At 35.6% G+C, this 24557-nt stretch overlaps 1 protein-coding gene across 2 annotated transcripts in view; it reads left to right on the forward strand.

The window, feature by feature from the left end:
• Positions 1-18521: 18521 nt before the first annotated feature.
• Positions 18522-24557, forward strand: part of LOC114334348 (chitin synthase chs-2) — a 167101-nt gene continuing 161065 nt past the window's right edge. Inside the window, exon 1 of one of the 2 annotated variants that reach the window (XM_050646885.1) lies at positions 18522-18644. The gene's annotated coding sequence lies outside the window, so the exon portion shown is untranslated. Of the gene's footprint in view, positions 18645-21616; positions 21729-24557 lie in introns of those variants that run through there. The other variant, XM_050646886.1, reaches the window with a different exon arrangement.

Below are 24557 nucleotides of genomic sequence, written 5' to 3' on the forward strand. Positions count from 1 at the left end.
CGGCTAGATCATAATCATTCTTTCAATGAAGAGTTTCAAATTCTGCATATTCAAAATAAAGGCCTTAAGCTATCTTTTTTAGAATCTATGGAAATTAATAAACTGAAAAATACAGATATAATTCTGAATGACCAACTCGAGACAAACAGCTCCCCACTCCTCAACCTCTTCAGTTAAAGACTTAAAAAGGCAAACACATTGTAAACTATATCATTTGAGAAAGGCACTCTGCCGAAACAGCTGTAGTCAGATAGGTGTAATAAATTTTGTGGAAGTATAGAAAACAAACGTTTTCAGTGTTTTATTGTTAGATCGAATAACGAATGTTTGCAATTTGGTAAAAAATGCCATTTTCTTCAGAATAGAATGATTAGCATCAGAGATACGAAAAAATATTTAAATATGAAATTGTAGGTAATTTAATTCCCAAGAACTTGGTTTAATAAAATTTGTTCTACGGCAAAAATTGAGTGAATCGTAAATGAGTATACAATCGAAAAACATTGATTTTTAGAAATAAAACTAACACTTTCGATAGCGTATAAATCAAAAACAATTAATTTTATCAAAAAAATGTATAGAACATTTTTTGATTAGAATGAATGTTTTTATTAACTTTTGCGGTCAAAATATAATAAAAAATTTCCACTCCCGAGATGGGTGGCAACCAGTGGCGGCTCGTACCACTTTAAGAAGGTAGTGCCAGAACTCGGACAGCCGCCAAAATTTTTAGTGACGGATTCACGATATTGTGAAAAAGGGTATACTTACAACAAAAACTAAAAAAATATATGCGCGGATACTTTTATTTTATGTATCTTATGTTTATTGATCTGAGGTGCCAAGCAATTGTCCAACATTGATCAAAACAGTTCCGTAAATTAATTAATAATAAAAACCTCTTAACCTACCACCAGCATTTACTGCTGATAGTGCTTGATTGTTATTACGATTTAGTCTCTATTTACCAATTTATAAAGATAATACTATTTCATTATTCACACACATGCACAAATTTTTGTAATGCCACTTTTAAAGTTTACGATGTATGAAGTTCATTCTTTTATTTTTTGGTTGCAAAGTTTTCAATGACTTTATTATTAAAATTATCAATACAATTTACCAAATGCTTTTCTGCAGGTAGCATACCTAAAGCACTATGTTTTAACATCGAAAAACAGAGTTCTGCTTCAGATGTTGATATAGGAATGGTAACTGAAACACTTAAAAGTTTAATAGTTTCTTCAAATGTGCTTTTTAAGCATTCCCTCTACAATAAAACCGATAGCGAAACAGCCCCAGAGGTAGTACTTAATTCGTCTCGCTAATACAGTACCCACTTCTAATTCAGTTTTAAATAGAGTTTTGCTTAAAAATTAAAATTGTTTCTATTTTTCATTAAGAAATGATTCGGAGAACTGAGCCTTATAAGCAGAAAACTTCTCCGACATTAATAAATTAGAAGCAACTAAATGTCCGGAGAAGGTAGACCTTTGAAAGATCTGGTACTTTGAATAATATGAACCTTTAAGTCGTTGTCTAATTCGGCCCTAAAATTGACCAGCTCCTTAAATATGCCTCTATTTTCTGAATTTTCTTTTTCATCGTGACCTGTTAAAGCTAACTCGAAAGCTCCGCAAAACCTTATAACATTTGTAGTTTTTTTTTAATATTTAAAAAAAATATTCTTAAAAATTTAAATTTCTTAAAAAATTTTTAAGATACTAATCTTCATTGTCAATTAATAAATTAAACTTAAGAAATAATCAAAATATTATTTATACTACACCCACGATCATGATGCACTAAAAGTTTAATTATAAATACAAAAACTTTTTAACAGAAAATATACATAATAAAAGTGACAAACCAGCACGTAAAGAAGCTCAACCTCGTGCCCGGCGCAGAGATTCTCATTTTAAGGTATACTAATAGTCCAATATAGCTCTTTCTCTGCCACTTACATAGAATGCTCGTAAAATATTTCTCTCTTTAGTCGTGTTAGTACTGACTTTGGCACGAAGGAGATTCTCCTATCGAATAATCTCCGCTGTCGGCAGGGATATTACGCCCGTAGTTGCCATATTTTATATAATTTATGAAGATCAAAAGAAATACACACAAAAAAATTAACAGGAATTAAAAAGTTTTGAAGATAAAAAATATGTTTCTGCATAGTTAGCAAGGTAGTGCCATGGCTTTATGGCACTACCTCACGGGCCGCCACTGGTGGCAACCACCCCCATGGTAAAAGCGCCTGTCGAGATCATATAGATTTTGATCCATGGACTATCCACTACTTATTCTCAAATGTTCAAGCAAATTGATCCATTCTGTAAAAATTGCGAGGTGAAAAGCTTTGGTTCCTGGAAAAAAATGTTTGTCCGATAAATATGTTGGACATTTTAATAAGTCCGACACGTAGAACATGTCAAATGACAGGAATTATATTGGTGGTAAATAGCAGTCTTAATTTGCATGAGAGTTTAACAAAAGGGTAAAAAATCAATTTGAAGTTCTGACCGACAAATACATGGGACGTTTTCGTAGTCTGACGTTCGAAACCTGTAACCTGTTCCACAATTAAAACTGCCCCTGTTTCAGTGTTCCCGGTATCAAAGTTTGTTTGACTAGACACCGTTAAGCTATTAACAAATTTTCAGCTTGCTATTAATTAACCTTTTTTTGGTACCCGGGATCCAGGCCTAATATAAATAATTAGTTACCTTTCAAGAGCTGAAGGCTGTGATTTATTCTGAAACGGTATTAGACATTTGATTTGAGATGACAAGTACAACTCTGTTCCGTTTTCAGGAAAACACGTTGAGCCGGCTTCAATTGAATCAGATTAGAAATAAAAACAAAAATTTTAATTAGCCTGGTATCGTTCAGCGGTCTACTTTCTCTAGTCTCTAGTCGTAACCAAATTTTAATTACTTTTAACAAATGTGCCTTGGAGTTTACTGTTTTAGTTTTGCACAGATATTTTCAGATGGGATTAAACGACAACTAATCGTAATAAAAATTACATTTTTTTATTTTTTTATCGTTTCGATTTCCAAAAACTTAGCTGCAAAGTTTTAGCCAATTTAACTGAAACGACTTTTATATAAGAAAAGTGCCGTGGTCCTTTGATCTGTAAACAGCAGGAACCTTCCCCAAATAGAAACCACCGAATGACGAATACCACACGTAACGAATTTTTGGATAAAAGGTCAATCTAAATATTAAAGATTAAACTAACAAAGACGGTTTTTATGTGAGAGCAGTTGTGACCATAGTTTTTCCAACTAGTCTAGAGAAATAAGATTTTTCTCGTGACACATCCCCCTCCAGGCCAAAACCAAATTGTTTGAGTAGTATGGACATCTATGTTAATAACCTATATGTTTCCTGCAGCCGCTTTTGATGATATACATAGTTATAAACAAATGAAATCAAAAAACGGTAAATTTTCGCTTTTTCGTCTATTACCAAAAAGTTAAGCATTTTAAACAAATTTGAGGGTAAGAAACTCATAAATTGTAAAAAAAACTTCAATATGGCGTTCGCTGAATATGTCTATCCTTATTGGTTGCTTATAAAATTGCAAAATAAATCATAAATTTTCAGTTTTTTTTAATATTCATAACTTATGTAAAAACTAACTTAAGAACCATCTTAGTACACGGAATGCTGAGACTTCTTGTGCTTAAAGTATATTTTAAATTTCAAAAAAATTGGTCAAATACTTTAAAAGGTATTTAATTTGTTTATCCCAAATTCATTTTTTTTTGCGACACTATAAGTCAGAAAATTATAAGGTTACAGTAATATTTCGGATAGTTTATGAAAGAAGAATATTTTATACTATTAACTTAATTAAAGAAAAATGACAAAAAGTAATTTTAAACAGTGTAAAATTATTTTGCAAAGACATGTCGATTTTTAGCTTACTTATAAACAATTAGAATAACTTTTTAACCGTTAAAAAGACTGCCACGAATTAGCCCCCTTTTTTTAATTCACATGTTCTTGCAAAATAATTTTGCAATATTTAGAATTACTTTTTTGTCATTTTTTTTTAAATTAATAGTGTCAATCTTCTTCTTTCATAAACTATCCAAAGTATTACTGTAACTTCATCATTTTCTGACTTATAGTGTTGCAAAAAAACTTAATTTGGGATAAACAAATTAAATATCTTTTAAACTATTTGACCAATTACTTTGAAATTTAGGGTATGTTTAAGCACCAGAAGTCTCAGAATTCCGTGTAATATGAAGGTTCTAAGTTAATTTTTACATAAGTTATACATACATACATACATAATCGGTTGCCTCTTTTACCTACATAAGTTATAAATATTTATATAAACTCAAAATTTATGATTTATTTTACAATTTTTTAAGCAACCAATAAGGATAGACATTTTCGACATAGACGATTTATGGGTTTCTTAGTAGACGAAAACCACGAAAATTTACCATTTTTTGATCTTCATTTGTTTATAACTATGTATATCATCAAAATCGGCTGCAGGAAACATATAGGTTATTATTATAGATGCCCGTACTACTCAAAAAATTTGGTTTCGGATTGGAGGGGGTTGTGTCACCAACAGGATATTTTTTTTTCTTATTTCTCCGAACTAAACGGAAATAATCTAATACACGCAGCATACGATAGAAAAAATTTTGCTGTAAGTGAAGAAACAGACGGACCACTCTGCAGCACTACTGTGTGGCGCCACAAAGTAGTTTCCGATTATTAGCCGTAAATTCTTATGTAAATTAAAAGTGCCATTCCAGACGAGCGACAGTGGCTGGGCAAAACCATAGACAGTGGCTGGCCGCTGTCGCTCGTCTAGAATGGCACATTTAATTTACATAAGAATTTACGGTTAATCATCGGAAACTACTTTGTGGCGCCACAGAGTAGTGCCGCAGGGTAATTCGTCTGTTTCTTTGCTAATGGTCGCCAATCTCAACAGTGATGTAGGAGGAGCTTCGGCCATTGGTAAAGAGTCGTTGACAATAAAAAATGGTTAGTGAATAACCAAAATCAAATATATCATTACAACAATAACATACATAAATAAATAAGGAAATGACTCGGTATATGGAAAAGATGGGCAATAATAGACAAACTACATCCCAGACTCAATAGTAACAAAATATCATGATGGCAGACGTGGGGAGAATAAAGAAAATAAGGCCTGCAAGGACCAGTTAGTACGATACTCTAAAGAAAGCAGATGAGAAAAATTAATGTACAGGGATATTCACTATATTTTGACCCCCCGTAAACTGCTTTATTTACAGAATTAGAAAAAAATGTAAAATACAAAAGTTATTCCATTTTTAAATTATGATGTTTTGACATATATATCGTACTAGTGACGTTATCCATTTGGTCGTGATGACGTAATCGACCATTTTTTTAAATGGGAATAGGGGTCGAGTGCTAGCTCATTTGAAATGTTATTCAATTCCCTATTCAGTAATATAAACATTAACATAATTGATTATACAGGGTGTCCAAAAAATTATTTTTAATTAAATTAATTGACACAAAAACAAGAATGTATATAATTTATTTAATTCAAAATACATTCTACTACTGTCAGAAAACAGAAATAAATGTTTATTAAACAAATAAACATTATTTTTCACTTAAATTCAATGTTCAAGCTGCCACCCATCTGCCTCTTGGCAGTTTGAACATTGAATTTAAGCAAAAATAAATGTTTATTTGTGCAATAAACTTTTATTTCTGTTTTCTAACAGCAGTAAAATGTATTTTAAATTAAATAAATTACATACATTCTTCTTTTTGTGTCAAATAATTTAATTCAAACAACATTTTTTTGAACACTCTGTATAAATAATTATCTTAATGTTTATATTACTGAATAGAGAATTGAATTACCGTTCAAACGAGCTAGCACACGACCCCTATTCTCATTTAAAAAAATAGTCGATTATGTCATCAAGCTCAAATGGATAACGTCACTTGTATGTTATATAATATGTCAAAAAATCATATTTTAAAAATCGAATTACTTTTTTATTTTACATTTTTTTCTAATTCTGCAAATAAAGCAGTTTACAGGGGGTCAAAATACAGTAAATAAACCTGTACACGACACAAAACTGAGACACATTGAAACAAATGGAGGAGGTGTATGTACAAAGATGAATTGAGGAAATCACTGAATAAAGAAGAAGTGAAATAAAAAGCTGCAGCTCCATCGAAGAACTGTCATGACTAGGTTGGCCTGATGGCCAACTAGGATGGTTTGTGGATACGACTGGAAGGGTACGAATCTACAATAGAAAGCTGCGAGTGTATGAAATTAAACCGAAAGAAGGATACATGATCGTCCGGATGGAGAAGATGCAGCTGGTCTGCTGTTATGTTTCTCCAAACATAACAGTTTCTCCAAACATAACAGTGGGTGAGTATGAGAGGAAGATGGACGAGATCATGCAGGAAGTGGGTAACACAGGAGGAGAATGCGTAGTGCTGGGAGACTTTAATGCAAAAGCAGCGGAGTGGGGATCTCCTATCACCGACACTCGCGGCAGGATACTGACCGACTGGGTGGGTACTCTGGATCTAGTAGTACTGAACACAGGTCTGGCGCCTACGTTTGTTAGGAGAGGTACAGGTACGTACATCGACGTGACTATTGCGACACAAGGAATAGCGGCGAAAGCAAGAGGCTGGAAGGTTTTACCAGACTACACCGGAACGGAGCATCAGTACATCGGATTCTCGATAGTCGGGGCGGGAACTACTAACGCAGTCCGCGCGTCTGGTACGTCGGGAGGCAGATGCGGCGATGGAAATGACTGGAAAGTATACGAGGAGCTGATCAAATGGAGAGTTAGCATGATGCAGGGTCAATCACCGACAGTCGAAAACCTGGAGAGGGTAATTAAAGAAGCGATGGAGGGAAGCAGAAGGGGTCGCCGAGATGTAAACAAGATGCCCTACTGGTGGAACGCGGACATCGAGACACAAAGAAATGAATGTATAGTTATGAGAAGAAGGCTAACGAGAGCAAGGGGCAGAGCAGGAGTCGATCCTGATGTCATCGAGGAGATCGAGGAGGAGTACCGCCTACGGAAGAGGGAACTCTACAGGAAAATTCGTACAGAAAAAGAAGGCACTGGAGAGAACTGTGTGAAAAACTGGATGAGGACGTCTGGGGTCAGGGATACAGGATCGCCATGAAAAAGTTCCATGCGTACCCCTCGTATGAAATGCCTATGGATAAGAAGCTCGAGGTAACACGAGAGCTTTTTCCTGCGGGCAGGTGGCATGGTGTACGGAGAGACGAGGAAGCTGAGCGGGCTGTACCCCTTACCATGGATGAACTTGTCGAGGCATTGGGCGCACTTAAGACGCGCAGGTCCCCCGGTTTGGATCAGATATCACCTGAGGCGGTGAGGTGTCTGGGACGGGCGGAGCCCGCGTGGCTTCTGGAGCACATGAATGCACTGCTGGAAGCACAGACCTTTCCTGAGCCTTGGAGGACATCGAAGTTGGTACTGCTTCCCAAAGCTGGGGAAAAGTATCGGCCCATCTGCCTTCTTCCGTGCGTCGGTAAGCTGTATGAAAGAATGCTGCGGGGACGTATCGATGGCATCATTGAGAGGTCGGGAGGATTGTCCCCGAGGCAGTTTGGTTTCTGTAAAGGGAGAAGCACGATTGATGCAATCGTGAGTGTATTCGACGCATTGCGCAATAGAGGGGATGAACACCGTTGGGCGGCCCTGTTGTTGTTCGATGTTAGGAATGCATTCAATACGCTGCAGTGGAAAGAGGTAATGAAGGCAATGGAGGAGAGAGAATGTCCTGGATACCTGATGAACGTGGTAGCGGAATATCTGTCTGAAAAAAGAATTATGGTGGAGAAAGGCACGATCGTGGATGTGACGGCAGGTGTTCCCCAGGGATCTGTCTTGGGCCCGACGCTATGGAATCTAGCATATGACGGGATTCTGAACTGTGAATATTGAGAGGGTACGTCTACCTTCGCATTTGCAGACGATCTCGCTGTGCTGGTAGTGGCGCGGGACGAGCCAGATCTTAAATACCGGGTACGGAAAGCAGGCGGCGTCGTGAAGAAATGGATGGCACAGCATGGACTGAAACTCGCGGCAGAGAAAACCGAGGCCATCATTCTGAAGGGGAAAAGGAACAGGCAAAGTGTGGAGCTACAATGTGCAGGAGCGTGTCTAACACCCAAGAAACTATTTTCCAAGGACTATTTCCTGACGCAGGTGCTCACAGGACACGGGTGTTTTAGAGCCTACCTCTCTAGGTTTGGAAAGGCTGACACTGATGAATGTCTATACTGCAGACACCCGGACACTGTTACACATACGATGCTAAAGTGCAACAGATGGATAGTAGAAAGAAATAGAATGGAAAGAGAGACAGGTGTGAATTTTGTGACAGTGCGAGAAATGATTGAGAGAATGATTGAAAATAAAACTGGTTGGACTAGCATACACAACTACATCCGTGTAGTGATCAAGAAGAAAGAAGAGGAGGAAAAACAGCTGTACCAACGATAGGGTGAGAGGGAAATATATGGTGAGTAGAAGGCAGAGGGAATAAGTTTTGACAAGAGGCGAATAAGTGAGATATATTGTATGAGACAGACTGTGGGAAAGAAGCTCTAATTAAAAAAAAGCCCAATCTTGGGACCAAAAAAAGGAGGGAACGGGGAAAACGAAGGGCCTCCTTGCTTACAGTCTGTGGACAAATGAAGGTAAAGTGCTTCGGAAGCGATGTCGACCTTGCAGCGGCCATTCCGTTTTCGGAGCGCTGGATGACAGAGGAGGGTCTGGTTTAGCAGGTAGGCATTCGGCGTAGCCTCGGCGACGAGAGAGCGTTTTAAAGCACCTCGGGAACTATCGCTGGTACTACGAAGAATGAATCCTGCACAAGGTCAGTCAGGCGGCGTTCTGGACTGAGGTGTCTTTTGAAGATTCCAGACCCCCCTCTTTAAAGACGAAAAAAAAGGTTGGCCTGATGAAGTTTACAACATTGTAGATGTGTCTTCTGATTGCCTAACGGCTTGACTGTATAGATTAATGGAATGACTGACAACAAACCGTAAGTTCCCATCTCTTACTGTAGCGTACTAGCACTGCAGCGTAATACCGGGTGTAAACTTATATTTCCCCCATTTTAACAGCCTATATCTTCTAAACTCTAAACGACTCAAGATGGAAATATGCGGTTTTCGCTGAAATGTTTTATTTTAGAAAAATTTTGCTTGAATGGATTGAATTTTTTATATCGCTTTTAAATAAAAAATGGCGGATTTTTGAAAAAAAAACGTTGTCGACTTTTTTATTGAAACACCCAGTATATTTTTTTGTAAATTGAAAGAACGGTCATTTACCTATCCATAGCGATATAAAGTTTTTTTAAATCAGTTGTCAAATTACCGAACAATTAATGTTTAAAATGAGAGATGCAATGTGGAAAGCACATAACATAATATCAATTACCAGAGAACGGCAGTCCTCGCCAGTGGCGCACAGCCACACCCACACCCCCTACACGCGACACTATATATTACGAAATTTTCGATTTTCTAAATCTCACGGAATTGAAAATTGTGCCAACTCTAATCTTAAAGTTCAGGAAAAGACTCACCCATTCATATGTCAACCATCCATTGTGGTCCAAGGGTGTGGATTTTACGACCCTTCCTATTTAGGGCCTGTTTTTCGTTCTCGTCCCCAAAACTCCCAAAAATTTCGAAAATTTAAGTCCCATCTTTACGGCTTATAATAGTATTGATCATTACCTTTCCAACGCATGTCTAATTTTAAAAATCGGTTATACCATTTAAAAGTTACCGAGCTCAGAAATATGGCTCAATTTCTATTTAAAAAAGGGAAAATATTTGTGGATATGTATGTATGTGACTGGAAAAGTTAAACGGATCTGAATTTTTTTTGTGTGTTTGAAGAGGGGGTCAGGGCCAATTTAGAACCGGTGTAGTTTGTGACTTTTGACCACCCATAAGCCAACTATAGGACTTGGTAGGTACAAAGCGGCAGTGGCGGCTTTTCTTTATGTGCTGCTGAGCTGCAGAACTACCAAACAACCATAGCAAATCTTAATTATTAAAGAATAATTAATATAGTTTTATTTCAAATCTGCCATATTATCATATTAAACATCAACTGTTAATAATAATTCACCAACAACGATGATTAATATTATTTTTTTTACGTATTTACTCCTCTAGTGAAACCGTATAATTTTTTTACGTATTTGGTGCTCCAGTGAAGCAATCTTTTTACGTATTTGCTGCTCCAGTGAAGCCGCGTCGATAACAACCGAAACACTGGCAGCGGTAAAATGCATTTATTAGGCAAACGGCGATCTTAGCCGATGTGCTTCGGCAATCGGCTGATTAACGGCCTCGGAAATGTGTTTGCGAGCTGCAATTCACGACAGTTATTCGTGACCGTTGCATCTGTGCCGTGTTTAGAAATTCTTAGGTTACAATTTTGTTTAATTTGTTTTGTTCGAGCGTGTTTAAAACAATGGAGTTTCAATTTAAATTAGGTGTAAATAAATTTCAAAAACTTCACTATCAACAACAGTTGATTATAAAAGAACGTGGCCGTCCTATGCCTGATCTTAATATTGAAGTGTCCGGTAAAAGCCGTGGAAAAACATATACGCGTAAATTTAATAAAGACATGTATCTACGAAATCAGTGGGTTTGTGGATGTTCCGAAAAAAATGCTTTTTTCTGTTTTCCGTGTGCATTATTCGGCGCAGATAAAGAGGAAAAATTGTGGCGCGAGACAGGAGTGCGGGATCTAGTGCATTTAAGTGAAAAAATAAAGAAGCATGAAAACACGCAAACTCATATGAACAATGAAATGCGATTTGCATTATTTGGGAAACTTAATATACAGGCCCAACTTGACTCTGCTTATTGGATAAATATACAAAAACACAATGAAGAGGTGACGAAAAACAGGTATGTTTTGTCAAAAATAATTGACTGTATAAAATTCTGTGGGGCTTTTGAGCTCGCCTTACGAGGACACGATGAATCTGAAACATCAGATAACCCTGGAATTTTTCGTGGTTTAGTGAATTTTTCTGCTGAACTTGATAAAACACTTAGTGAACACCTTACAAATGCGACAATTTTCAAAGGTACCTCAAAAACAATACAAAATGATATTTTGGATTGCATGCTAGAAGTATACGCTGAGGAGATTTTAAACGAAATCAATGAAGCCCCATTTTTAGCAGTGATAGCTGATGAGACAACGGATGTTTCTATGAAATTTCAAATGGTCATTGTTTTTCGTTATGTAAAAAACGGTGCTCCAGTTGAAAGGTTTTGGACTTTTTTGCTTCCAGAAAAACATGATGCTGAAACCTTAGCTAACACAATTTTGAATGTTTTAGACCCAATATTAAAGAATAACAAAAATAAGCTCATTGCACAAAGTTATGACGGAGCAGCTGTTATGAGTGGGATACATGGCGGAGTGCAAACAATAATTAAGAGAAAATATGAAACTGCTCATTTTGTGCACTGTTACGCCCATCAATTGAATCTAATAATGTCAAGAGCATGTTCTATTAATTCCCAAGTACGCGTATTTTTTGGAGATTTACATGATATACCTGGATTTTTTAGTCATTCACCTCAAAGAATAGCTGTCTTAAATCAAATAGTTGGAAAAAATATTCCTCGTTCAATCCCTACACGCTGGAATTTCAATATTCGTACAGTAAATGTCGTTTACGAATATAGAGACTTTATTATTGAGTGTATGGAGCAACTAGAAGAAGAGTCAAATGCTATTACTTCCAAGGAAGCAAGAGGACTTAGACGTATTCTGGAAGATCAAAATTTTACTTTCTGGCTGACTGTTTTTCATTATATTATGCCACATGTTGACGTTTTGTACAATAATCTTCAAAAAAAGAACATGGACCCAACCGAAGCACAGAAAGCTATACATGTTTTTGAGCAAAGTATTAACAATGTCCGAAATAAAATAGACCCTATCATACATCAAGCTTCAAATTTAAATGCGGCGCCTAGTGTCCAAAAAAGGAAACGCCCAAATAACAGCCAACAGGATCACCGTATTGCCTGTCTAGAAGTTTGTGATGTTATTATAAACAATGCAAAAGAACGGTTTGCATATACAAATCATCTAGTTGCCGCAACACTTTTATCTTCAGAACATTTCGAAAAATATAATAATAAGTTTCCTGAAAATGAATTGGATTTAACTTGTACAGCTTATAACTTCTTTGATAAAAACCGTTTGCGAACAGAACTGTCAGTTTTGTATTCCAATATCGAGTGTAGAACATTAAAAGGTGCAGTGCCTTTACTAAAATTTATAATTTCTAATAATTTAGAGGACACATTAACAGAAACCAAAAAGTTGATACAAATTCTGGTGACTACGCCAATGACCACAGCAGAAGCTGAACGTAGTTTTTCAACTTTAAAACGGATCAAAACATTTTTAAGAAATTCAATGCGCGAAGACAGATTAACAGCCCTTTCCACACTCTCGATAGAAAAAAAGTTCATCGCTTCAATACCGAACTTTAACGATAAAGTAATCGAAAAGTTTGCGACAAAAAAGGACCGGCGTATTAATTTCCAATTTAGAAAAATGCAATAAATGTAAGTTAATCAGATTTTTATAGCATGTCGTTATTAGTTACTATTAATTAGTATTAAAGCTAATTTTATTGTTTTTGTTTTCGTATGTTATTCTATTTCTATTATTTTATATTGGCCGTGGTTCATGCAGCACACCCTATAGCAGATGTCACGAGCCGCCACTGCAAAGCGGCATATTTTTTGGGGGTATATATCTTCGGTTAAAGAAGAGACAGGAGAACCGTTTATACACCAAATCAATAGTGTTGAGTTAAGCTTTTAAATGGTGTTTAAGCCGTCAAGATCAGACATAAACACGGCTCAGTATCGCCGAAAACTGAAAAACTAAACTTTAAAAATTTTGGTTTTTAAAGCAAATAACTGAGCGTTTGTAGAAGGGCTCTAGACGAATCTGACGGTGTAAGTATACCTCATATCCGGGAAAATTCGAATTTTTTAGTTACAGGCTTCATAAGTATGATCAAATATATTTACTATGGGACAAACGGGTTTTCAAGCTCAATAATTCCTGTAATAGCTTCAGTTATCATACTTGACCTTAGATGCATCAGCTACTACTACTTGTCAATACGTTTCAAACTCATGTTTAGTGATCAAAATCGGTTAAGCCGTTTAGAAGTTATTAAGCTATAAAAGTATAATAAAATTAACGATTATTCCCGAAATGGTTTATGTAGTTGTAGTGGTTACGACGCTAAATTTGATCTGACAACGGGCAATCCGAGTTAATTAACCGGCCATCCCAATATTTTTTTTCAATCTATTTCGAATAGAAAAAAATAGTGTACATTCGACGGACACTAGATCATTTGGGAGATAATGCGACAAAGGCGACCATTTATAAAGCTTAACGTGTAATAGAAAAAAATTGCATTCAACTGCATACATTTAATTTATAAGAAACTTTGAAAAACTCCTGATACAAGAATAAAAAACCGCTAAACGCCGTAAATTGAGTGGCGCATACAATATTCCAGCTACAAAATATCTGATATGAATATTACGTGGCGAGAAAATGTATGTTCATTTTGATGCAAAATAAAATTTTAGTTTTATTTTAAACGAATTTTCCATAATATTTGCTAAATTTAAAGTAAACGCGCCACAAAAGAGTTTCAAAATTCAAACTGTATCAAAGTTACTCTTTTGTGGCGCGTTTTACTTCAAATTTAGCAAATATGGAAAAATCGTTTAAAATAAAACTAAAATTTTATTTTGCATCAAAATCAAAATACATTTTCGCGCCACGTAATATTTATATCAGATCTTTTGTAGCTGGAATATTGTATGCGCCACTTATTTTTACGGCGTTTAGCGGTTTTTTACGGTAAAATACACGTTGCACCTCTCATTTTAAAAATTAATTACTTAGTCATTTGACAACCGATTTAAAAAAACTTTATATCGCTGGATAGGTGAATGACCGTTCTTTCAATTTACAAAAAAATATACTGGATGTTCTATTAAAAAATAATCAACAAAGTTTTTTCAAAAATCCGCCATTTTTTTTTCGTGATTGAAAGCGATATAAAAAACTCAATTCATTCAGACAAAATTTTTACTAAAATAAAACAGTTGAGCTAAAACCGAATATTTCTATCTTGAGCCGTTTAGAAGTTATAGGCAGTTAAAATGGGGGAAAATATAAGTGGACACCCGGTATAATTTAAGTCATATAGTCCTTGGGCATACCATTTAAAAAAATTATTACCTCCCTCATGAGATTTTTTATTCAGATATTCATATCGAGTCGGACAACTTTTCTATTTCGTAAAGAGCGGGTTTCGTAAAAATAGAGGTTTCTAAGCTTTGGTGATACGACAACTAAAGTACCCTTAAAAATTTATCGGACAATATTACTAGTAAATTGTAAATATTTTTATCAAACAATCCTGCAAAACATCATCATTTATGACAGAGGGGGGGGGGGCGCACGTATCATAAAGAGTCATAAAATTTATACCATCACAGCTGAAGGGTGAAGGAAAAAACAGGGAATGTCACACTTTATAAGAAATTGAGATAGTGACACTATCTAACAGATATTTTATTTATTTACTATTTACAGTAGACTGGTAGATAATAACTTGGACCGTCCGATAAATATGCCTATTTAAAATAGTACTGCGAAGGATAAAAACTGGAAATGTCCACGCGTGAAAGGTAAAAACAAGGAGAGTCCACTTGAACAAAAACAAAAATTAACGTTTTTATTTCGAGTTTAATCGTTTAGTTTCCTTTGTTTGTGTTTGTTAGAAACTTCTTCTTCTTCTTAGGGTGCCTGTCCGTTCCGTCCGATTGACGATCATTCTGGCGATGATTACTTTGTTGCTATACGGAATAGTTGTGTTGAGATCTTTCTATACCACGCTCTCAGGTTAGCAAGGCAGGATATCCTTCTTCGTCCTGGGGCCCTTTTTTCTTCAATTTTACCTTGTAAACTGCATTGGAGTAGCTCGTATCTGCCCTGATTTCTCATTATATGTCCCAAGTACTGCAGCTTACTGTTCTTCACGATGTTGACCAAATCTGCGGTTGTGTTCATCCTCCGTAGCCGTAGTACTTCTTCATTGGTGACTTTGTTTGTGCATGGTATCTTCAGGATCCTTCTGTACAACCACAGCTCCAAAGACTGAAGTGTTAGGACACGGCCAATGAAGGTAGAGTTAAGCGTAATGGAGTTTTCCCAACAAATTAATGTGTGTTTTAATGCATTCATGTCAATATACGGTGTAACTAAGGACAAAATTGAACACGTACAAAAAAATTTAAAAGCTACAGGAACTTCTGGACAAGGCGTGACTTCTGAATGTGGTAAGCACAGTTCCCAGCAGAGAAAGTTGCATCCAGAATCGCGTGAAGCAGTATATAACCACAAGTCTTTTAAAACTAGATTATTCCATTACAGTTTACACGAATCTAAGAAAAAGTATTTACCAGAGAGTTTGAATATTACAAAAATGTTCAACTTGTTTAAAGAAAAACATCCGACTATTAAAGTTTCTTACGTTACATATCGGCAAATTTTTTTCACGAAATTTAATTTGTCATTTGGTTACCCAAGATTAGACACATGTTCAGCATCTGATGAATTCCATGCGAAACTAAAATCATTAAATTATGACCAGGTTGCTACAGAGATTCATAAATTAACAATTCAAAGTGAGTTACACAGACATTCTATAATTTTAAAAAGGCTGCTGACAAAAAGTCAAAAAAACCAGGCGGACATTGCATTAGACTACCAAAAAAAGCATTGCCTTTCGTTATAATTTTTATTGCCATTTTTGTTGCCATCATTTTGTTTTCAGTCTTTCTATCAGCTGGCGCAACTAATGTTTGTAACGTATAGTAATATTGTAATGTAAAATACAACGTGACGTTTGGACAGTCCTTGTTTGTTTCAGATTTTAATTGTAGTTAGGTACTTTTTTAATTTTTCTATCTCTGTTCTTTAAAAATTTGGTTAAATTGTGTTTGTGTATTAAATACAATGTACTTTAAGTTTACTAAATAAAAATAAATACTATTTCTTCAGTGCAATGGTTTAAAGATATGTAGTCACAAACATTAAATTTCCTATTTTCTCAAAACAAAGATAACGTGACATTCCTTGTTTTTTTCCCTTAACCCTTCAGCTGATTTTTGCAGAATTGTTTGATAAAAATATTTACAAGTAACTGGTAGTATGGTGTTTTATTGACTATAATAAAGCATTCGACAAAGTACGACATGAACAATTAATGCATGTCCTGGAATCAAAGAAGCTGGACTACAATGACCTCAGGATTATATCGAATTTATACTATAAGCAACGAGCAAAAGTACGTGTTAACGACCAGCTGTCAGAGGAAATTGAAATCAGACGTGGAGTGAGACAGGGATGCGTGTTGTCGTCAATTCTTTTTTAAGCCTACTCGGAAGAGATCTTGAAAAGCTCTTGAGGGTGAGACAGCTGGAATAAAGGTAAATGGAGTTCCCATTAACAACATTAGATATGCGGATAACACTGTCATCTTAGCTGAAAATATTGGGGATCTTCAGAGGCTGGTGACCAGAATAGCAGAGTTTGGACAAGAATAAGGGCTAACAATGAATGTCAAGAAAACAAAGTTTATGAGAATATCGAAAACTCAAAGAAATAACGAGAATCTCTTCATAAACCTTGGAACAATTATCAACTCCACAGGAGATTACTTCTTCTTCTTCTTCTTCTTCACGTGCCATCTCCGCGACGGAGGTTGGGAATCATCATGACTATTCTGATCTTAGATGCTGCTGCTCTGAATAGTTCGGTTGATGTGCATCCGTACCATTCCCTCAAGTTACGCAACCACGAGATTCGTCTCCTTCCAACACTTCTCTTGCCCTGGATTTTCCCCTGTATAATCAACTGAAGTATGTTATATCTCTCATTACGCATAACATGCCCCAGATACTGCAGCTTTCGTGCCTTGATGGTTTCCAATATTTCCAGTCTTTTGTTGACTCTTCTCATGACTTCGTTGTTTGTTATATGCTCGGTCCATGATATCTTCAGGATTCTTCTATACACCAACTCACAGTTCAAATGCTTCCAACTTTTTAGTAGTCGATGCGTTAAGTGTCCATGCTTCTATCCCGTAAAGCAGAGTCGAGAAAATATAACACCTTGCCAGCCTAACTCTCAAGTCTAATTTCAGTTCTCTTGCACAAAGTACTTTTATCATTTTATTGAAGTTTGTTCTTGCTTTCTCTATTCGAACTTTGATTTCTTTGGAGTAATCGTTTGTGTGATTAATTATTGTGCCAAGATAGGAGATTACTTACAGGAAATCAAAATCAGAATAGAAAAGGCTAGAGCAAATTTTAACAAAATGAGAAAAGTGCTCTGCACAAGAGATTTGAAGTTGGAGCTAAGAGTTAGATTGGCTAGGTGCTACGTTTTCTCTTTGTTTTATGGAATGGAAGCTTGGACCTTGAATCAATGCAATCAATGAAAAAACTAGAATCATTCGAGCTGTGGGTGTACAGAAAAATTCTGAAAATATCGTGGACAGAACACGTCACAAAAAAAAGAGGTTCTGAGAAAGATGAATAAAGAAATGGAAATCCTAAATACCATCAAAACAAGAAAATGGGAATATCTCGGGACATATTACACGTGAAGAGAGATACAGCTTGTTCCAATTGATTATGCAGGGAAAGATTCAAGGAAAGAGAAGCATAGGAGGAGACGCAGAATATCGTGGCTGCGCAACCTGAGAGAGTGGTACATCAAATGAACTTTCCAGAGCAGCCGTCTCTAAAATACGAATAGCTATGATGATTGCCGACCGCCGCCGCGGAGATGGCACTTAAAGAAGAAGGTAGTATTCCGGTCCGACAAATTTTTAAGGATGGTACTCTAGTTGCCGGATGTTTCGTAAATATAGAGAAAACTCTATATTTCTCAAACACCCCCCTCCCGGAATTTTTTCGAAATAGTCCGACTCGACATGAATAACCGAATAAAAAAGTCTCGTGCGGTGAGGGAGGTAATATATTTTTTTTACTGGTGGGCCCAAGACCTGTTACATTTGCAATCTCTAGACCAATCCAGAAACATAAATTTTGTACATACTTCGATGAAGAAGTATGTGTTGCCAAGAATCATGTAAACATCAATAAATAAAATCATATATCATCAGTGCTATAAATTCTATTGTATTACTTAGATACATATTTTTTCCAGGTATTTTCAAATACCTGATAGATAATTTGTGATGAAACTTGTATAAAATTCTATTGTCTCATTTCCGTCGAAAAAATCTAAACTTTCAAATGATTTTAATATCTTATCAATACGATTGATAAGATTTACAATAATCAAGCTTAGGTAGAATTCGCAAGAGCATAGTTTTGTTTGAGTGTTCGTAAATACAGTCGTAGAATAAGGAATATCTTGAATTGGGGCCTACTTAGCAAGGTAAGAATGATAACGAATTTACCAAATATTGATAGGTAGCAGTAAACTGTCCTAAGAGACAGATATAACATATTGGCATTACCTGCTTTGGTCTATAGTTCAAAGTTTTATTTTATAAGGAAAGACAGCTTTAGATTTAATTCGATTCGGAAGTCACCACCAAAAAGAAGAAACATATCGATCGCGATGGCGTAAAGTGAAACCCTCGTATGTCAAAAATTGCAAATTTTACATTTAGAATATCGAAAAATTTAAATATTTTATTGGATAGTATGTTTAAAGGGCAATACTTTTTTAGGTTACACATTTTTTTAAAAATCGTTACTACGTGACTTACGTGATTTTCACGCAACGTGAGTTAGTATTTATACGAGTATTTTTCATGCACTATAAAATAAGCAATACGGTTATTGGATAGTATGTTTAAAGGGCAATACTTTTTAAGGTTACACATTTTTTAAAAATCATTACTACGCGACTTACGTGATTTTCACGCAACGTGAGTTAGTATTTATACGAGTATTTTTCATGCACTATAAAATAAGCAATACGGTATTAAGCGTATACTTTTATTAACAGTTTTTAAAAAAATAATTTCACAATGCATTAAAACTAAAACTGATTATAGGTCTGGATCCCGCGTATGAAAAAAAAGTTGATTAATAGCAAGCTGAAAATTTGTTAATAGCTTAAGGGTGTCTAGTCGAATAAACTTTGATATGTGTGAACACTGGAACAGGGGTAGTTTTAATTGTGGAACAGGTTAAAAATTTGGAACGGTCACAGCACGAAAACGGCACATTTATTTTGTCCGACAGAACAGACTTAAACTCTTCGAACAGAGATTAAACTCTCATGCAAAAATCAGACTGCTATTTATCACCAAATGGGCGTTTTAATGAGTGGAACATGTAGAATATGTCAAATGACAGGAATTATGACAGGTAATAAATAGCAGTCTGATTTTTTCATGAGAGTTTAATCTCTGTTCGGAGAGTTTAAGTCTGTTCTGTCGGACAAAATAAATGTGCTGTTTTCGTGCTGTGACCGTTCCAAATTTTTAACCTGTTCCACAATTAAAACTACCCCTGTTTCAGTGTTCCCATATATCAAAGTTTATTCGACTAGACACCCTTAAGCTATTAACAAATTTTCAGCTTGCTATTAATCAACTTTTTTTTCATACGCGGGATCCAGACCTATTATCTTTTAGGATAAAACAAACAAATAATAAATTCTTAAATCATACAAAATTACGAAAAAGTTTATTGTTAGTGTGGTAGCTCATCATAAAATGAATGAATATCTTTTGGAATGACCATCTTTAATTTTTGAAGATGATTAAATTTCTGTATTTTAATAGAATTTCTTTTGGTGTATAATTGCATAAAGTTGTCAGAGGCTTCCGGTTTTTTAATGCGCCTGGGTAAATTCTCGTAAGGATCTGAGAATTTTTTCTTCACTTGCATCGTACCTTCAGGATGGTATTGTATTGCACACAAATCCACTACAACAGGATCTCCAACAGGGTTACCAGGACGTATTAAGTTTACATAAGGGACATCTTTAAATTTTAAGAAAAAGTCGTATTCCAAGTACATACTTTACTTGGTATGGTCTAGGATGCGTACGAGCTGTCTTGCACTCTTCTACGTATCCTGCTGGTGAATAGATCTCCCTATTTCTTAGATGTCGTTCAATCGTGGAGTGCATCGAGTCAGACTCCATTTGGGTGTGACCCTTTTCTAAAAACTTTTGAGTAATAATTAATCCTGTTTCTACTGACGCCAGAAGCAATCCATTAGATAAAATTGCATTGCGGTTTTGGTATGTGCAACATCGCTGAAGAAAATTACCTCTTTTACTACAGTTCTGTCAATATTATGGATAATGAAATCATACAAAATACTGCAAAATTCGTCAGCATTAAGGCCTCCGTGTGTCTCGTCCCACAAAAAGCAAAATCCGTCATGATTTCCTAGATTATAAATAGTTAGGTTGTGTACAAGAAGTTTCGTTTTGTAATACAGTGCCGAAGCTTTTAAAAAAGGGCAAAGTAGTACGGCTTGTAGATCAATCGTAAACACCACTACAGATGGATCTTGATTTTCCTTGTCCTTGTCTTTCTCCTTCCTCGCCTCATCTTTACGCTCAATATGCCTATTATAAAAAATCTCAGTAATATTTTTTGTTCTGTAGCCACAGCAGATATCGCACTGGTCTTTTTTTGGTCGGAATAAAGATAAATTCATTTCATCAAAAATTTGCCAGAATACAAGTTTAGATACTGAATGCTGTTGTTCATTATTTACACCAATGAATTTTAAGTATTCTGTATACAATTTATATTTTGACTGCCACATAGGTTCTAAATATAATTTGGCGGTATCTTTTCTACAGTAATATGCTTCCAGTTTTGGTAAACTATCAAGAAAATCATAAACCTTTTGTCTATTGGTTTTCTCGTTAGTTTTTATGACAGGATTTCTTGTTGTGTTAATTTTATCTTTAATACCGACCCACGCATGTACGGTACATCTTTTAAATGGTACTGAAAGGAACTGCCTCTACGAGAATTTGGATTATCTGTTCGCCTTTGTTTAACTTCCTTCTTCAAAACTAATGCTTTTATAAAACACTTTTTTTCCGGAGGACTCATATTCCAGTAAGTAGTAAAAATATTCTGCCTTAAATTATCACTTACAGAACTGCACTTAAAGAATGCAGAAATTGTGTGGTTACATCGAGGTTTCAGTTGTCTTGATGCCCTAGGTACATCAAAAACAATTTTTCCTTGTTCTGTTTTTCGTCTACAAAAATATTCTTCTCCCTTATTTCTTTGTAATCTTTGTTTCTCCGAAGTCCAGTTGTCTTTACTTGCTCGTCCTCGTTTTGCTCGTTTTGTCTGTGTATTAATTATTATTGGTAAAGGTGCTTCATTTGATAAATTTTGTCTTTCTTCATCAGGTTCAGACTCCGATTCTGTCTCCTCTTCTGGGTTGAATAGTGGATCAACATCAGAGTCACCGTTATCTTCCAACAACTCCATTGGGGAAGCCCTACAAACACCTGTAGACGTAGAGGGTACGATATTGTCTGTTTCACTATGTACATCTTCTGACGATTCATTTTGTGCTAAAGCTAGCTGCACTATAGATTTTCCTCTAGATGACCTGAAATTAAATAATGTAACGTTGTATTATAATACGGAACATCGTCGAATACGATGCATGAAATACTCGTATGTCAAACACTAAACATTCGTGGGATGTAACATTCATTATGGAATAAGAGGTTCATACGTGGTTTTCAGAGAGTTTAACAAAAAACATTTTTGATACCAAAACCATTTTATCAAGAGACTAAATGATATAAAATTATGAAACAAGTGTCATGCATTTACTAGTTTTTAATTAGATAAACAAAAAACTTACATTATATAAACGAAACCGATGTTCAAAGATTTTCACAAAACAATTATCACGTCGTTACATACAAGGTTTTCGTTTTATTTAAATTTTACAAGATGGCTACGTGGTTTACATTCACGTCACTAGATGTCACCGCTCTTAAGATAGAGCAACCATCTTTATTGCACCAATAGCTTACGAGGTATTCATTGGAATAACATAATAATTTTTTTTATCTAAAAATTGAGATACGAGGGTTTCACTCTACGCCATCGATATATGTCAACTGATGGAACATATTTCGCATATTTGAGAACTTTACCAAATTTTGCATATTTTTAAAGGAACGTGCATATTATGTGTCTATTTTTTAATTCGACACAAAATATTCCCCCGCACATGCTGTCATATATTTTCGAGAACTACCTGAAGTCGGCTCATTCACTACCTTTTCGGTTTTTTTTAGAAAACACCCGATCTTTACCCACAAAGTGCGTATAGTACGCCGTCATAAAATGATTGTAAGATGTTAAATACCCTATTGTTAAGAGAATATTTACACCTCTAAACATCGACATCGTTTTACGATTCTTTAACGGAAATTTAAAAAAATATGATTTAAATCAGATCGCGTAAATCGTGAATGTTTAGTTTTTGTGTAACAGTACTTCTGTTTGTGAATAGTGCAATATGCCGAAAGATTCTAGCCTGGTTTATTCCTGGATGAGAACCTATCCCCAGCTTCTTTACACCAATTATTCTGCAAAGCAGATTTATTTATCGGTCGGTTTGCTTTATAAATTTTAAAAAACTCATATAGGTCTGGATCCCGCGTATGAAAAAAAGTTGATTAATAGCAAGCTGAAAAATTGTTAATAGCTTAGGGGCGTCTAGTCGGACAAACTTTGATATATGGGAACACTGGAACAAGGGAAGTTTTAATTGTGGAACAGGTTAAAAATTTGGAACGGTCAGACCACGAAAACGTCACATGTATTTTGTCTGACAGAACCTCCAATTGATTTGTTACCCTTTCATTAAACTCTCATGCAAAAATCAGGCTGCTATTTATTACCAAATGGGCATTATAATGAGTGGAACACGTAGAAAATGTGAAATGACAGGAAGTATGACAGGTGATAAATAGCAGTCTGATTTTTGCATGAGAGTTTAATGAAAGGGTAACAAATCAATTGGAAGTTTTGTCGGACAAAATACATGTGACGTTTTCGTGGTCTGACCGTTCCAAATTTTTAACCTGTTCCACAATTAAAACTTCCCCTGTTCCAGTGTTCCCTTATATCAAAGTTTGTCCGACTAAACACTCTTAAGCTATTAACAAATTTTCAGCTTGCTATTAATCAACTTTGTTTTCATAAGCGGGATCCAGACCTAATAGGCCTGGATCCCGCGTACTATAAACAGTTTATTTAATAGCAAGCTGAAAATTTGTTAATAGCTTAACGGTGACTAGTCGGTCATACTTTGATGTATGGGAACACTGGAACGGTGTGAGCGGCCGTAGCGTAACGGCAAAATCGCTGGCCTCATACACCAGTGCACGTGGGTTCGAGCCCTGCCAAAGACAAACAATTTTTTATTTCTAAAAATGATACGAGCCGTCTCACCGTGCCTCGGAGAGCACGTTAAGCCGTCGGTCCTCCTGAGCTAGTGTACATCGACACTAGTTACTTGAAACAGGGTTAAAGATGTAAATGGCGCCGGAACAATCCGAAAGGATCTCCCCGGCAAAAATTCCATACGATATTATTATTACTGGAACGGGGGAAGTTTTAATTGTGGAACGTGATTCTAATTGTGGAATGTGTCATCCTGACAAGTATATGATTGTGAAAACTAGCAGCTTGTTTTTAAGTTTATTCAGTAGCCAACTTTATATAATATAAGAAAAATGTTTGTCCAAATATGTTGGGCATTTTAATAAGCCCGACACGTAGAACATGTCAAAGGACAGGAATTATGTTGGTGGTAAATAGCAGTCTGTTTTTGGCATGAGAGTTTAATTAAAGGGTAAGAAATCAATTGGAAGTTCTGTCCGACAAAATACATGGGACGTTTTCGTAGTCTGACGTTCGAAACATGTAACCTGTTCCGCAATTAAAGCTTTCCCTTTTCCAGTGTTCCCGTACATCAAATAGTGTCCGACTAGACACCGTTAAGCTGTTAAGAAATTTTCAGCTTGCTATTAATAAACTTTTTTTAGTACGCAGGATCCAGGCCTATTATGATTATAGGATATTTAATATTAGAGAGAAACTCTGGTGTAATTACAATGATTAATTTGTGTGCATTATTTTGACAATTTTTATAAACAACAAGATTTATATTTTTTTTCAGTTCCTAGCTGATAGGCAGTAAGACCTTATTTTGTTGTAATTTAACTTTAAAATTAGTGTTAAATCATACAGTATTTTATTACGCGGCTGCAGTATTAGGTATGCAATATTATACGACCTATGTAGATTCAAAAGTCCAACAGAGA

The sequence above is a fragment of the Diabrotica virgifera genome, chromosome 3 (assembly GCF_917563875.1).
Source record: "Diabrotica virgifera virgifera chromosome 3, PGI_DIABVI_V3a".
Classification (NCBI taxonomy): Eukaryota; Metazoa; Arthropoda; class Insecta; order Coleoptera; family Chrysomelidae; genus Diabrotica; species Diabrotica virgifera.